Source organism: Pteropus medius, unplaced genomic scaffold (assembly GCF_902729225.1).
Source record: "Pteropus medius unplaced genomic scaffold, Ma_sr-lr_union100, whole genome shotgun sequence".
Classification (NCBI taxonomy): domain Eukaryota; kingdom Metazoa; phylum Chordata; class Mammalia; order Chiroptera; family Pteropodidae; genus Pteropus; species Pteropus medius.
Window position 1 is genome coordinate 4,438,607 of NW_024341894.1, and position 13,522 is coordinate 4,452,128.

The window sequence follows — 13,522 nt, forward strand, 5'->3', positions numbered from 1 at the left end:
GGGAACCCGAATCCTGCGTTGCTAGGATCACGGTCGCCCCCTTGAGGCAGCCCTCTTCACAACCGCACGGTCAGGACAAGGATTGTCCCTCGCAGCTTCCGTCGCCGCGCGCGAAAATGAGGGGCGGGAACAGGAAACAGGGTTGAGCCCAGTTCCGGGCGCGAGGCGGCCGCTGAGAAGAGCAGAACGCGGCTGTTGGAAGCCGGTGAGGCAGAGCCGCGATGTTCCGTATCGAGGGCCTCGCGCCGAAGCTGGACCCCGAGGAAATGAAACGGAAGATGCGCGAGGACGTGATCTCTTCCATACGGAACTTTCTCATCTACGTGGCCCTGCTGCGAGTCAGTGAGTGTCCTTCCAGGCGGTGGCCGTGAGACCAGCATGGAGCTCGCCAACACCGCCCACTCAACACCACAGGCCTTTGGGGGCCCCTGGCCGAGGTTGAGCTGTCGCAGGGATCAAGGGACTGGCGCGTCGAGGGCAGCGGGCGCATGCGCGGCTTGGGGTCGGGGGATACTGAAATACTTGCGGTGGCCGGGATTGCGTGGTTAATCCAGCCTGGCCCTGCCTTAAGAGCGTTTAAATTAAAAGAACCTCAAGGGTTATAACCCTGAGCAACAGCCTCGTTTTGCAGACAGACAAATTGAGATCTAGAGTAGAGAAGTGGCTGGCTCAAGGTCATTCAGCAGTTCAGTAAATGATCTTGACCAGGAATCCAGACCTCTTAATATTAGGTTTCCTTCAGTGATAACCTTTGATATCCAAAATATTTGCTTTTTTTGTTTATTTGTATAGTGGATAAAGCAAATAATTGCTTTTGGGGGGAAGAATAAGAAAAGGATATGAGTCCATAGGATTTAATAATAATAACAGTTTAGTTTATTTTATTTTACATTTGGCATTACTTGGTCTTGACGGTAGCCCTTTGAGGGAGGCAGGGGCTGAGATGCCGCATATCCTTTTTGTTAATGACAGCTCGACATTCAAAGGGGACTTATGCAAGATATGAGAGTTGCAGACACACTGAATAGTAGAGCTGGAAGCAGCTTTGTAGATGACGTTTCTACTTTTAGATATGATTCCCGCCCCTCCACCCCCCGGTCTTATTCTCAGTTCAGTACTCCTTTTCATTCCTCCTTGGCAGGTCTGGATGGAGAGGCAGGGAGGATTCAAATAAATGAAGGCCATACCAAGGTCATCTTGTAGAAGTCTCATACTGGGCCTAGGGCAGAGCTCACTGAGGCCCAGTTGGCTTTAGTCCGTGCCCTTTCACTGTCCATGGTATTACTCTGCTAACTCGGGAGAGAGAGCCCTGGTGAACAGAAACTCCCAAATCATTCTGCTCCTTCAACAGCTTTTGGCAATTCCCACTTGTTTCTTTCTCTTACCATTTTTTTTGTTGACTTAGCTGCCAGCAAAATATTTGCTGCTGCTCAGTCATCTTTATATTTTATATGAATTGTTTTTTTAAACATGCAGAATACTGTTTGATATTATCACTTTTTAAATTTGATATACAGTTCACGCATTTAAAATGTACAGTTCAGTGGTTCCTAGTATAGTCAAGAGCTGTGCAACCGTCACCTCAGTCTACTTGGAACATTTTCTTTCCCTTTAAAAGAAACACCATGCCCATTAGCTGTCATACCCCATTTAACCCCTTCCCCAGCTCATGGCAGCCACTACTTTTTGTCTTTATGGACTTGCCTATTCTGGACATTTCATATAAATGGATTCGTGCAATATGTGACCTTTTGTGTCTAGCTTATTTCACTTCACATGTTTTTCAGGGTCATCCATATTGTAGCATATATTATTATTTCTTTTTCATTGCTGAATAATAATCCATTGTATGAGTATACCACATTTTGTTTATCCATTCATTTGGTGGATTTTTTTTTTTTCGGATAAGAATCTGAGAAAACTGGACATACTGCTAACTTTACTTTGTTAGCCTCTGACAGATCTCCGTATCTTCAGTTTAATTTTAACAAAATGTTTGATTAATTTAGTAGGAGTATTGAGAAAAGATTCTGACAGCTTTTTGGTATAGCTCTCCTGCCCCCCTCCCCCAATTTTTAAAATTGTGGTAAAAAAAACACAAAATTTACCATCTTAACTATTTTGAAGTGTACAGTGTAGTGGCATTAAATACTTGAATAATGTTGTGCAGCCATCACCACCATTCATCTCTTTTTATCTTGTAAAAATGAAACTCTGTACTCACTAAACAATAATTCCCCATTTCCTCATCCTCCCAGCTCCTGGCAACTGCCATTCTACTTTCAGTCTTTATGATTTTGACTACTTTTAAGTACCCCGTATTGGTAGGATCATACAGTATTTGTCTTTTTGTAACTGGTTTATTTCACTTAGCATGGTGTCCTGAGGTTCATCCATATTGTAGCATATGTCAGAATTTCCTTTTTAAGGCTGAATGATATTCCATTGTATACCACATTTTGCTTATCTGTTCATCCGTCTCGGACAGTTGGGTTGCTTCTATGTTTTAGCTACTGTGAATAATGCTCCTGTGAATATTGATGTACAAATATCTCTTTAATTTTTTGAGGAACCACTATTCCGTGTTCCATAGCTGCTGTGCCATTTTACATTCCCACCAACAGTGCACACAATTTCTCCACATCCTTGCCAACATTTTTTTTTTTAATTTTTTATAGTAGCCATCCCAGTAGGTGTGTGGTGGTATCTCATTGTTTTAATTTTCATTGCCCTGATGATTAGTGATGTTGAGCATCTTTTCATGTGCTTATTTTGGCTATAGCGCTTTTACACGGGACAATAATATCACTTCTTTAGATCCCAGGACAATACTTTCTAGTTTTCTAGACGTTTCTATCTACATCATCCTAACAAGCCCCTACACTAACTGAAGGACTGTACCATATGTGATCTGGAGTACGTTAAGTGATATAGAACTAATAAGTGGGGGAATCAAAATGTGTGTCTGGCTCTTCTAAGTCCCCAGTTTAGTGTTGTGTCCCCACCCCTTCTCTCTGCCTTCTTTCAAATGCATTTTTAAAGGTAAAAAATGCCAGTTTTTTCCTTTTAGAATTTTGTGCCTTTGACAGTTATATCACTCGAGTAAAGGATTGTCCTTTGAAAGAGATTTGGATTTACTCTTTATGGCCCTAAGAGGTAGAACTACCTGGAGAAAAGATTTCATATAGTGTATGAATGAACTTCTTAATAGTCAGCTACATGACACTTGAATGGGCTTCCTGGAAAGACAGTGAGTCCTTTTGGCGGAGGCTTGGCTACTACTTACGGTGGTATTCAGAACTATTTTGAACTAAAACGGTAGGGTTTATCCCCTAATCTTATAATTCTGTAATGTCACTTGTGGGCTAGTCTGAAAACAAATCCTGGGTTTGTTTATTTTTCTTACAGCTCCTTTTATCTTAAAGAAATTGGACAGCATATAAAGATTGGACATCATATGTGAATGCATGATATGAAGAACCTGGTTACAGTTTCTACTCTGCAAATGAATCTACAAATTAATAGGCCCAGAAAGATGTAAGAGACTCTGAATGGACGTAAAACTTCTACTTGTTAAGAGCAAGTTTGGCTCTGGTGACTGACTTTCATAGCTAACAATATAAAACTATTTGGGAAGTATGAAAGATGTTTTGTGGCCATAGTATGCCCTTCTACCTGTGATATTCAGCCTCCATGAATGTTAGTGTCATTGTAAATAATGTCAAATTCCATTTTCTAGCAAGTATGAATTATATAAGGGAATTATGTCTGCAATGGCACTGTCTTGTCATTTCTATTTGCCTTTTTACTTCTATCTGGAGTATATTTGGTGACAAGCTCCTTATGATTAGTTCTGTTTTAAGGAAGCCAGCACACAACCACAACATTTAAGCATAGGACTATTCTATATTTTTAATAAATGTACCAATTAAGAAAAAAATTTTTTTTTTTTCTGTTTAATCTGCTTTTTGCTGTAAGCCAACAGTCACTGCTAAGACTACTATAGTGTGATTATTACAACTACATGAAATTAAGTTCTTGTTTTTGACTGGAGAATTTGCTAATCCTGATAAAGTGACATTGTTTTATTGTTAAGTAGTCTTTATGAAAGACAATGTTACTGCTTGGTGCTGTAACTTTGTAATACAAAGGAAAAACAATATATTTTTAAATCACATAGTTCTCCAGGTTTGTTAGGAAAGGGAACAGTCCTTAACCTTCCCAGAGGCAACACAACTACATTCACCTCTTTTTAGCTAATTATTTTGGTATTTACCTTGTGTCTTTAAATAACATGATTGTGTTACTTTATGATTTTTCTGTTTTAGACATTGCCTACTGACTTCTATGTACATAAAGATTTAGGTCCCTTTCTTTACCTCCATTACTTGCACATCTCATTTCTTCTTCCGTTGTACTTCTTAGTGTGGTTTTGATTAGATCGATTTCATTAGGACTCCAGATGCTATTCGTTGTTTTCGTTTCCTGTACATCTTTTTGTTTTTCCTAGGCTTAGTTTTCTATGAACTTAACCACTAAATCAACTAAACTTTTTGCCATTTATTATCTAAATTGTTCACAATGTTCAGTTTCATTAGATATGCTCTTTCATCTTACTGAATAAGCCTTTTCTAGAGCTTTCTGATCTGTTCTATGCCTGATGTATGATTATTTTCTGGGATTCCCCTTCACCATTATCCTTGGAATTCCTTTTCTTCTCTCATGTTGGATCTTGTGACCAGTGTGCATTTGTTCACTCAATCTCTATTGAGTACAGTACCCCTTCCCATAATTGCCTGGTATCCCACAATTCAGATAATCCTCTATTTTACCCTTCTCAGAAAAACAAACTTATTTGGGGAGATGAGGCTGCCTAGTGATGTAGAGTTGCAGAGAGCATCCGCCTACTTAAACCTTCAACCAATTCCTATTTTAGTGTCTACCCTTTCACCTCCTACTTCTACAGGTACATGAAGCCACCAGTTCTGGAGCCTGTTAGGGATTCTGTGTTGTAAATTGGATTGTTTTGCTTTTCCTATTGTTGACTCAGGATTCAGTTTTCTTGGGTCTACAGTGTTATTTACTAGTTCATCTGCTTTCCAACTTCTAACTTTTTGTTGCTGTTGTCGCTCCTTTGTCTTCTATCCTTTTGGGTTTATACCTTAAAACAGACAAAGATCTTTGCTGTCAATTAATGGAATTTCAAGATGGAGTGGAAATAGATGCATGTGCTCAATCCACCATCTTTACCCAGACAGTATGTATTTTAACCTTGTGATGCTGTCTTTTGTGTTGGCAATTTATATCCATTCCTGACTTAAAGAGGTGCAGTGCATCATGGTCTAAAGACAGGCAGACTCGATTTTGAGTCCTGGCTCTAACATATGAAATGGATGGCTTTTAGCAACTGAACCACTAAATGTCAATTTTCTTCACCTGTGAAATTAGCATAATAGAAATATCTGTCTATTTCAAAGTGTTATAAAGGTGAAATGAGAGAATGCAAGTAGAGCAGTTAGTGCAGTGCCTGACATTTGGTAAATGCTAGTTACTACTGATGGTTAGTCTTTGAGAGAAGATGTTAGGAGTGATTTGTGCTGGCATTCACTGCATTAATAGGTTTCATTCATATCTCCAGATGCTGTGAAATAGCATGGTTTATCCTCTAATTGTATAAAGGCTTCAAATAACCAAACATTTAAATTAATTATCTGAAAACAGCTTTAAAAAGTCGATATTAGTGCCATTTTACAGATCGGGATTTTGAGACTCTGGAAGTTTCAGTGGCTAATAAATAGCTAGCCAAGGCTAGGGAACTTTTAATGTTTGTTTTGTACCCTATCCTTAAGTGCTTTTCTCCAGTACTAATACTTTAGCCCACCAAGCTCTATAGTATGTTCACCCTACCACATAGTTTCAGTGCTTCACCTCCCTCATCTCATTTTAGATTCCATTAGCCATCATTGGAATCATTCTTGCATATGCACCTTCAACCCTCTTCCCTCATTAGCTTCATTGTACTTCTCTTGCAAAACCCAACTGTGGTTAAATCTAACTCTGCCTGCTCTGCCTGCTCTGCCTGTCCTGTGCAATTGAAAGTGGTTGGAATAAAAACAATCCTGCAGATAGGATCACCTTGGAAAATAATTGTTAACCTCAGCTGGGTCCTGCAGGACCACTACGTTTCCAGGTCATTCTATACTAGGCATATATTTCATACCTTCTCTTCAAACCTCCAGTATCTCCTCTCTCATCTTCAAGCTTGGCTGATGTTGCTTTGCGCTTCCCTGAGAAAATAGAAGCATCCGAATGAAAGCGTCCATAAACTTATCCGTACCTAACCACACGCCAACATTTGTAGTCTACTTCCTGTGCTCTTATTTAAGGATAGTCCTGACCTATATGCACTCAGTTCCCCACCCCCCAATAATTACCCAAAGATCTTGCTCCAACAATTTTCCCTCTTTATCAAATTTTCTTTCTTTGTTGGATCATTTCCAGTAACATACAAAGGGCTGTGATTTCTTCTGTCTTAAAAAGAATTTTTTTAAGCCCTTTTGCCAGTCTGTCCCCTGGAGAAAATGCTGAGATTTGGTGCAGGAGGTTTTAGAGGCAGTATTTTTAGGAAAAACACTTTAGAGAGCAAGTAAAATAGTTTGGGCAGGGGGAGAAATTGAACTGTGATACAGTTGCAACTAGGATGACCAACTATCCAAGGACTGTCCCAGTGTTAACACTGAAACTCCTGTATCCCAGGAAGCCTCTCAGTCCTGGGCAAACCAGGACGGTCGGTCACCCTAGCTGCAACAGCAGCTTTAGTTAATCCCACAGGTATCTTTGGTGCTGGGATGGCCTTTCAAAGAAGTTCTGAATCAAGACGAGAGCAGAGCCTTTGAACTGCTGCATCAGATTGTCTTTGGTTGTAGACTGTGGGATGTGGGGGTGGTATATAACTATTGGAGGCATTTCCTTCAGCTGAGGGCAGTTTCTGGGAGGGATACAGCAGTGAGATGTCAGCAGCCAACACTCCTAGCTGCTGAGGGAATGAGTACCTTGGTGCTAAAGTTGAGATCTGGGTGGTTCACTGCACCATCCATCATAATCCTCTTGAATCATCACCCGTCCATCTACAATCCCATTTCTCTGCTCTCTTTTAAGATAAATGCCTCAGTAAGGTTGCCTGTATTTTCATTTCCTTTATCCCATTATCTTTTGAACTTGCTCTAGTTAGGCTTATATTCCCACCAGTCTTCTGAAACTGCTTTTGTCAAGGTTAACATTGACCTGACTTACTCTATCAGCATCACTTAACACACTGCCTCATTTTTGTAACCACCTGTGGGCCTTCCATAATGTGAATTTCCTAATTTTGCTCTTATGCACCCTTTCTATTGCACTTAGCCACCCTTCTTCAGATTTTTTTGCTGCTTCCTCTTCATCTCTAACCTCTGAAACTTGCAGTACCCTAGCTTCACCCCTCAGACCTCTTTTCAGTGCAGATTCTTTACTACTTCGGTGATTTCATCTGGACTCTTGGCTTTAAGTGCCGTTTATGGGCTGAGAACTCCCAAATTTATATTTCTAGCCTATACTTCTCCCCTTAATTTCAAACTTGTCCAAAAACAAACACCCAAACTTCCCTCTTCATGAAACCTACTCTCTCAGTCTTAGAAGATAATTCCATCTTTCCAGTTGTCTTGACTCCTCACTTTCACATCCCACACCAGTCCTTCAGAAAAACATGTTGGCCCTACTTTTGAATTATAATCAAAACCTGACTTCACCAGCTTCATTACCACCATGCTGGCCCAGTCCACCATCTCCCTTCTGAGTTACTGCAACAGTCTCCTAATAAGGCTTCCTACTTCCATCCTGACCCCTCTAAGTCTGTTCTCAACACAGCTATCAGAATGGTCCTCTTAAAATTTAAGCCAGAACATGTCACTCCTGCTCCAAACCCTCCTGTGGCTTCCTGTCTCAGGGTAAAAGCCACTGTCCTTCTGATTGCCCACAGAGTTCTGTACAATCTGGTCCTCATCACTTCTCTGACTTCATCTTTTATGACTCCAGTCTCTCACTGTACTCCGGCTACACTGGCCTTATTGCTTCCTCAGACAAACTAGATATGCTACTGCCTCAAGGCTTTTGTACTGTTCCTTCTGCCTGGAATGCTCTTCCCTTAGATTTTCAAGGGCCTCACTCCTCTCGTTGAGGCCTCTGCTTAAATGTCATTTTTCCAGTGAGGCCTTTCCCAATGCCTTTATAGGATGTTTCAGTTTGTGAAAATGCAGCAAGTCATACTCTTATGATATTGTGCATTTTTCTCTAGTTGCATTATAGTTCAATAATTTTTTTTTTTTTTAATTACAACCTCTTCAGTACTCCATATCCCCCTTCTTCATTTTTCTTCCTGGCCCTTATTTAATAGTTTATTTTGTTAATTGTCTGTCTCCCTTCATTAACTATATACTTAATGAGGGCAGAGATTTTGTCTGTTGTGTTCACTGTACAATACCAGTACCTAGAACAGTGCCTTGCCCCAGTGGGTACTCAGTATTCACTGAATTATAGAATTAGTGAAATTTTTAACTATTTGTGGGGACTGTGAGAGCCAGAAAAAGGTAAAGATTGTCAGATGATATTAGTATCCCAATTAAACAGTGATCACGAATTTTCAGTCTCTGGATGTGGGCTTTGTCTCCAGCACTGCTCTGCTGCTCAGAGGCAGGCTGGGAGAAGGTGGAGAGTTGTTCATCCAGGAGTGGGGCTTGCCACATAGATAAGGTGAAATGGCAGGGCCACTGAATGACTGAAATAATGTATAAGGCATCCAAACGGGATAAGGAGGAACGGGCAGGAGGAAGCTGATGGACAGGAAGAAAATAGAGGGGTCAGTCCGGCTGAGGGCAACTGCAGGAGTTGGAGCAGTGGAGCAACAGCCCTGAAGATCTTTATGCGCAAAATATCTTCCCTTCCCTTTCAGTGGAGACGAAAGTCCCTGTTTTTAAAAAGAGAATTCATTCTCTCCTCCGATTTATGTGTTCATTTATGAAGAAAGAAAATTGCTAAGTGCAAATATGTTCATGATGCCAAGAGACTGAAGACTAATTTTATGGGACAGTATAGAAACAATATGAGTCTACTGCTGGATATGTTACAGCAGTGAGAGCTTAAATGATGCCTTTCTTCCCAGAATTCAGATTGCATTGCCTTGTATCATATGAGCTGTTGAGAGAGGCAATATATCAGATAATATAAAATTATAAAGATAAAAATGTGGTAGATAAGAATTAAAACAAGGAATGTAGGAAAATGATCAAACGAATTGCTCATCTTAAAATCATTAGTAAAATACAGCTTTTATATGTTTTCATTGTACTTTGTGTAAAATTTATAAGGTTACTATTGAATCTTTTCATCTATAAAATTTTAAATAATGCAATTTTCATAATAACTATTGTTTTCATTAGTTTTAAGCAACTTAACAAAAGACAAAGAATCTTTACTGAACATGAAAGTGTAAGTAAAATCTTAAATCTACTGAACCTAAAAAAATCTGAAATTACTATTAGCTTAATGAGTATGTTACATAAGGCTGTGTCAAGCATCATGTGCAGAGGTGCTTTCCAAAACAAACTGCACACCAAATCACATGGAATCTTTAAACAAAAGACCTACTGAACCAGAATTGCTGTGGATTGAGCCCAGGAATCTTTTTTCAGAAGCATTTAGGTGATTTAATTGGCCCAGGATCTGCTTTGGGTAACTAGTAAGTGAATTTACCTTAAGGTCCCTTTCAGTTCTGAAATTCTGGACTGGTTTAGGAAGAAGAATCAAATTAAACTAAATGAAAGCAATTTTAGATTGCATTAATAAAATTACAACATTATAGTCTCCAGGTCTGACAGATGCTTTAAGAGTAACCAACTTGCCAGAGCAGAGTTTGGTAGTTAGGGTACTGAAAGTATCTGGAAACCATGTTACTAGAGAAATAATTTTTAAAAATTAAAGGTGCTTAGCCTTGAGAAGACCTATAGTAGGAGTCAGAGCTGCTTTTAAAAACTAAAAGGGTTGTCTTGTCAAAGAAAAATTGTCCCAGAAGGCAGATAAGTGTTTAGAAAGCTAAGAAGGAAGATTCCTTCTTAAACACAACTACTGTGACCAAGATGGACTGGGTTTTGGAAGAGGCTGGAATAAGTTCGTTAAGCAGAATCTGAAAATGGATACTCTGAAGCAGGGATTGCCACTTGGTGGCGGGAGTTTCATTTTTATATCCTCCCACCCCCACCCCACCCTACCCCCGTTACTGAAAACTACTTAAATACAAGTACTATCTCACATTTTTCTGTCCCACATAATATCTATACAAAGAAGGGGCTGAATAAATTGATTACTGAATTTTAAGGTGAAAAATTACTGACCTTCCAGATACTACATGTGACCAGGCCTTACAAAAAATACTCTCAATCTGTTCACATTTCACAAATATCTATTTTGAAGAGGCTTACTATCTAGCTGGGGAGTCAGACAATACATAATTTCACCACTGATTACTTCATTATATTATAAACTGACATCTCCCTGAGGAAATAATACATAGAACAAGATTTGGATGACTAGGAATTGGCCTGATAAAAGAGGACCCTTTGAAAAAGTGTTAAAGCAGATGTGTTTAAGGAATAAGGAAGGCCAGTGTGACTGAAGTGTGTCAGAAGAGAAAACCTTCAGTCCTTTCAGAAACTCCTGTTACTTAGTTTCAAACTTTAGTCTTAAGAAAGAGATCCCATTCTGACATCTGTTGGCTAGTGTATATACTGCAATTCCAGATTTTACTATGGAACAACCTTCAGTAACCTATTTTTTGAAGGCTATGATAATAAATTGGAAATAAAGCACCAGGTCTTTTTCTTACTTTGTATTACAGCCATCACACAGGAGACTGTGAATAGTTGTTGCCTACATGTTATTTGCATGCACTATCACATACAGAGGGTGCCATTTGCCTACTTTTGTACAACTTAACAAAAGCTTATATAGAAATCACAAATATAAAGGTTGAACAGACTTTTTACGGAGATAAAAACATTACAAAATCACTTATTTGCTTTGTCTTCTAAACATCTGATGAAATATTCCTTCATAAATAAAACACATAGCTGGCTTTAGTCTAATAGGCATTCTACTAAGTCTAAAGATTTCCTTTAAGCATGTCTGACCGTTTTTCTCAGTCACAGTAAGAGTATCTTAATTTTCCACTTATGTCTATAAGGGAGAAAAATATTTAATATTACGTAAACAGCTGTACAGTGATACTGCTGCATTTGAAACAAGTTACACTGGCAGCTGCCTCACTATGCAGTTGCTTGAAATATTAATCAGCTGACATTAAAAATATGAACTTGGTGAACAAAGGGTGATTTAGAGACATCAATATGTAATGTGAAAATGTGGGTTATTGGAGAGCAAAGTATACGTCAGGAAGGAGCACTAGAATTAGTCCTAGGTTACAGCTTCAGCTCCGTTGTTATGTGACTATATGAATCAGAATTTTTACTTGCAAATACCAAAATCCAGTTTTGGTAGATTTAGGGAGAAAAGTAATTTATTAAAAACATTATAGGTAGTTTAGCATCACCAGGAGGCCTTGAGAATCGGGCTTGGAGACTATTGGAATGTCATCCTTTGTCACGTGGTCCCTCCACACAACCTGGTGCAGTGAAGTTGCCATCTCGCTGAGGGTTAGATGCCATCATTTATAACCAAGGCCACAGGCACAGAACCCTGGACTATTATGGCAGCTAGTATTGCTCTGAGAACTTCGTCAGGCTGCATTTGCTATGATCACCAAATTATTTCATGACTACCTTGCTGTGTCTCTGGTTCCCAATTCAAAGTCCAAGGAATATTTAATTTGTAATGTCACATAAAGCACAGAAAATATCTAGATTTCAGCTTCTATAATGAAAAGCATGCTCTGATTCTCAACAATTCATAAGATGGGGAATTCTCAAACGTAGGAACGGCGTTCTGATTCTGCACAGCCAAAAAAGATGACAGAAGTCTATTACGTTGACCCTGGACAAATCTCTCTGAGGTTACTTTTCTATAAAGCAAGGTAAATAAAGTTCACATGGCTAAGTAGATTTTGTATGTGTACTCATTCATTTCACAATACCAACTATGTGTCAAGCAAAGATGAGCAAGTAGGCTCTCTAATGGAGGAGAAAAATCCATAGCAAATGGTAGGATAGAGGCACACACAGGAGAAATGAGAGCAGTAAAAAAGAAGGTGCAACTGCAGTTCGTGAATGATGTTTTTATTTTTAACTATATACAAAATCAGACTCCATTCAGCACCGCTAAAGGGGGAAAAAGCATACTCTTGTAGAAAGCTGCTGTTGCACTCCTTTAAAAGTCTTAACTGTTTTATAGAAACGCCAAAATAATGTTCGCTGGCACAAATCCAGAAATTCAGACTTTGATTGATTATTGACAGACATACCTAGACTGCCAGTTTCATACAATGGGGTACTTTACAAAGGATTAAACGTGTCATAACTTTTGCCAGTCATCAATAAGATACATCATCAAACTCATTGTAGTGTAAACCAACCATTATGATCTGACCTGACCTAAGTCACAGTGGTCTTTCTACTAAATCTGGTTACTATGTGTACAACTTTGTGTCTGCTTAAAATAAACTTGGCTTTAGGCTTAGGGTGTTTTTCTTTTGTTTCCATTTGTAAAAGAGCAGCTGCATGGTAACTTGCGACTCACCCAGAATCTACAATAATACCAAATTCATATGGTAATAATAGATGAAGATATTTTTATAGAATACATTCGATAGAACCAGGGACTGACAGATCAATGGAGCCACAGGGGTCAGCTATTACAAACCTCAGTCTGATGCAATAATTTCTTTTTCACAGCATTCTCAAGTTAGATTTCTGTAGCTGACATTCTCTTCTAAAATCCAGGATCTATATCCAACTGCCTTTTTGATCACCTTATTTGGATGACAAGCATCTTAAATTTAGCAAGTGCAAAATTGAGTCCTTGATCTCTCCCCACCTCCAACTATGTTCTCCTTACAACAGTCACATTTCAGTAAATAATATCTCCATGGGCCAAGTCAGTAGGTTCAGCTAGAAGGCTGGGAATCCCCCTAATTTCCCACATCAAGCCAATTTTGACTCTACTTCAAAAATGTATCTCAAATCAATTTCTATTTTCACTACCATTACTCCAGTCCAAGTCTTAACCAATCTCCCTGGTTCCACTCTTACCTTTGTCTAGTCTCCACATAGTAGCTGGCATACTTTAAAAAAAAAAAATCAAGTCACCCACATTTCCACTCATTCAATGGCTTCCTTTTACATAAAATTTTAAAATCCTTATATAGTCTACTAAGTGCTGCATGATCTGGCCCCTAACTACCTCTCTAATTTCACTCATACTGTTCTCTCCTTAACCCAGTTAGCTCTGACAAACATCTTCCATTTACCCAAAGAGCAAGCTT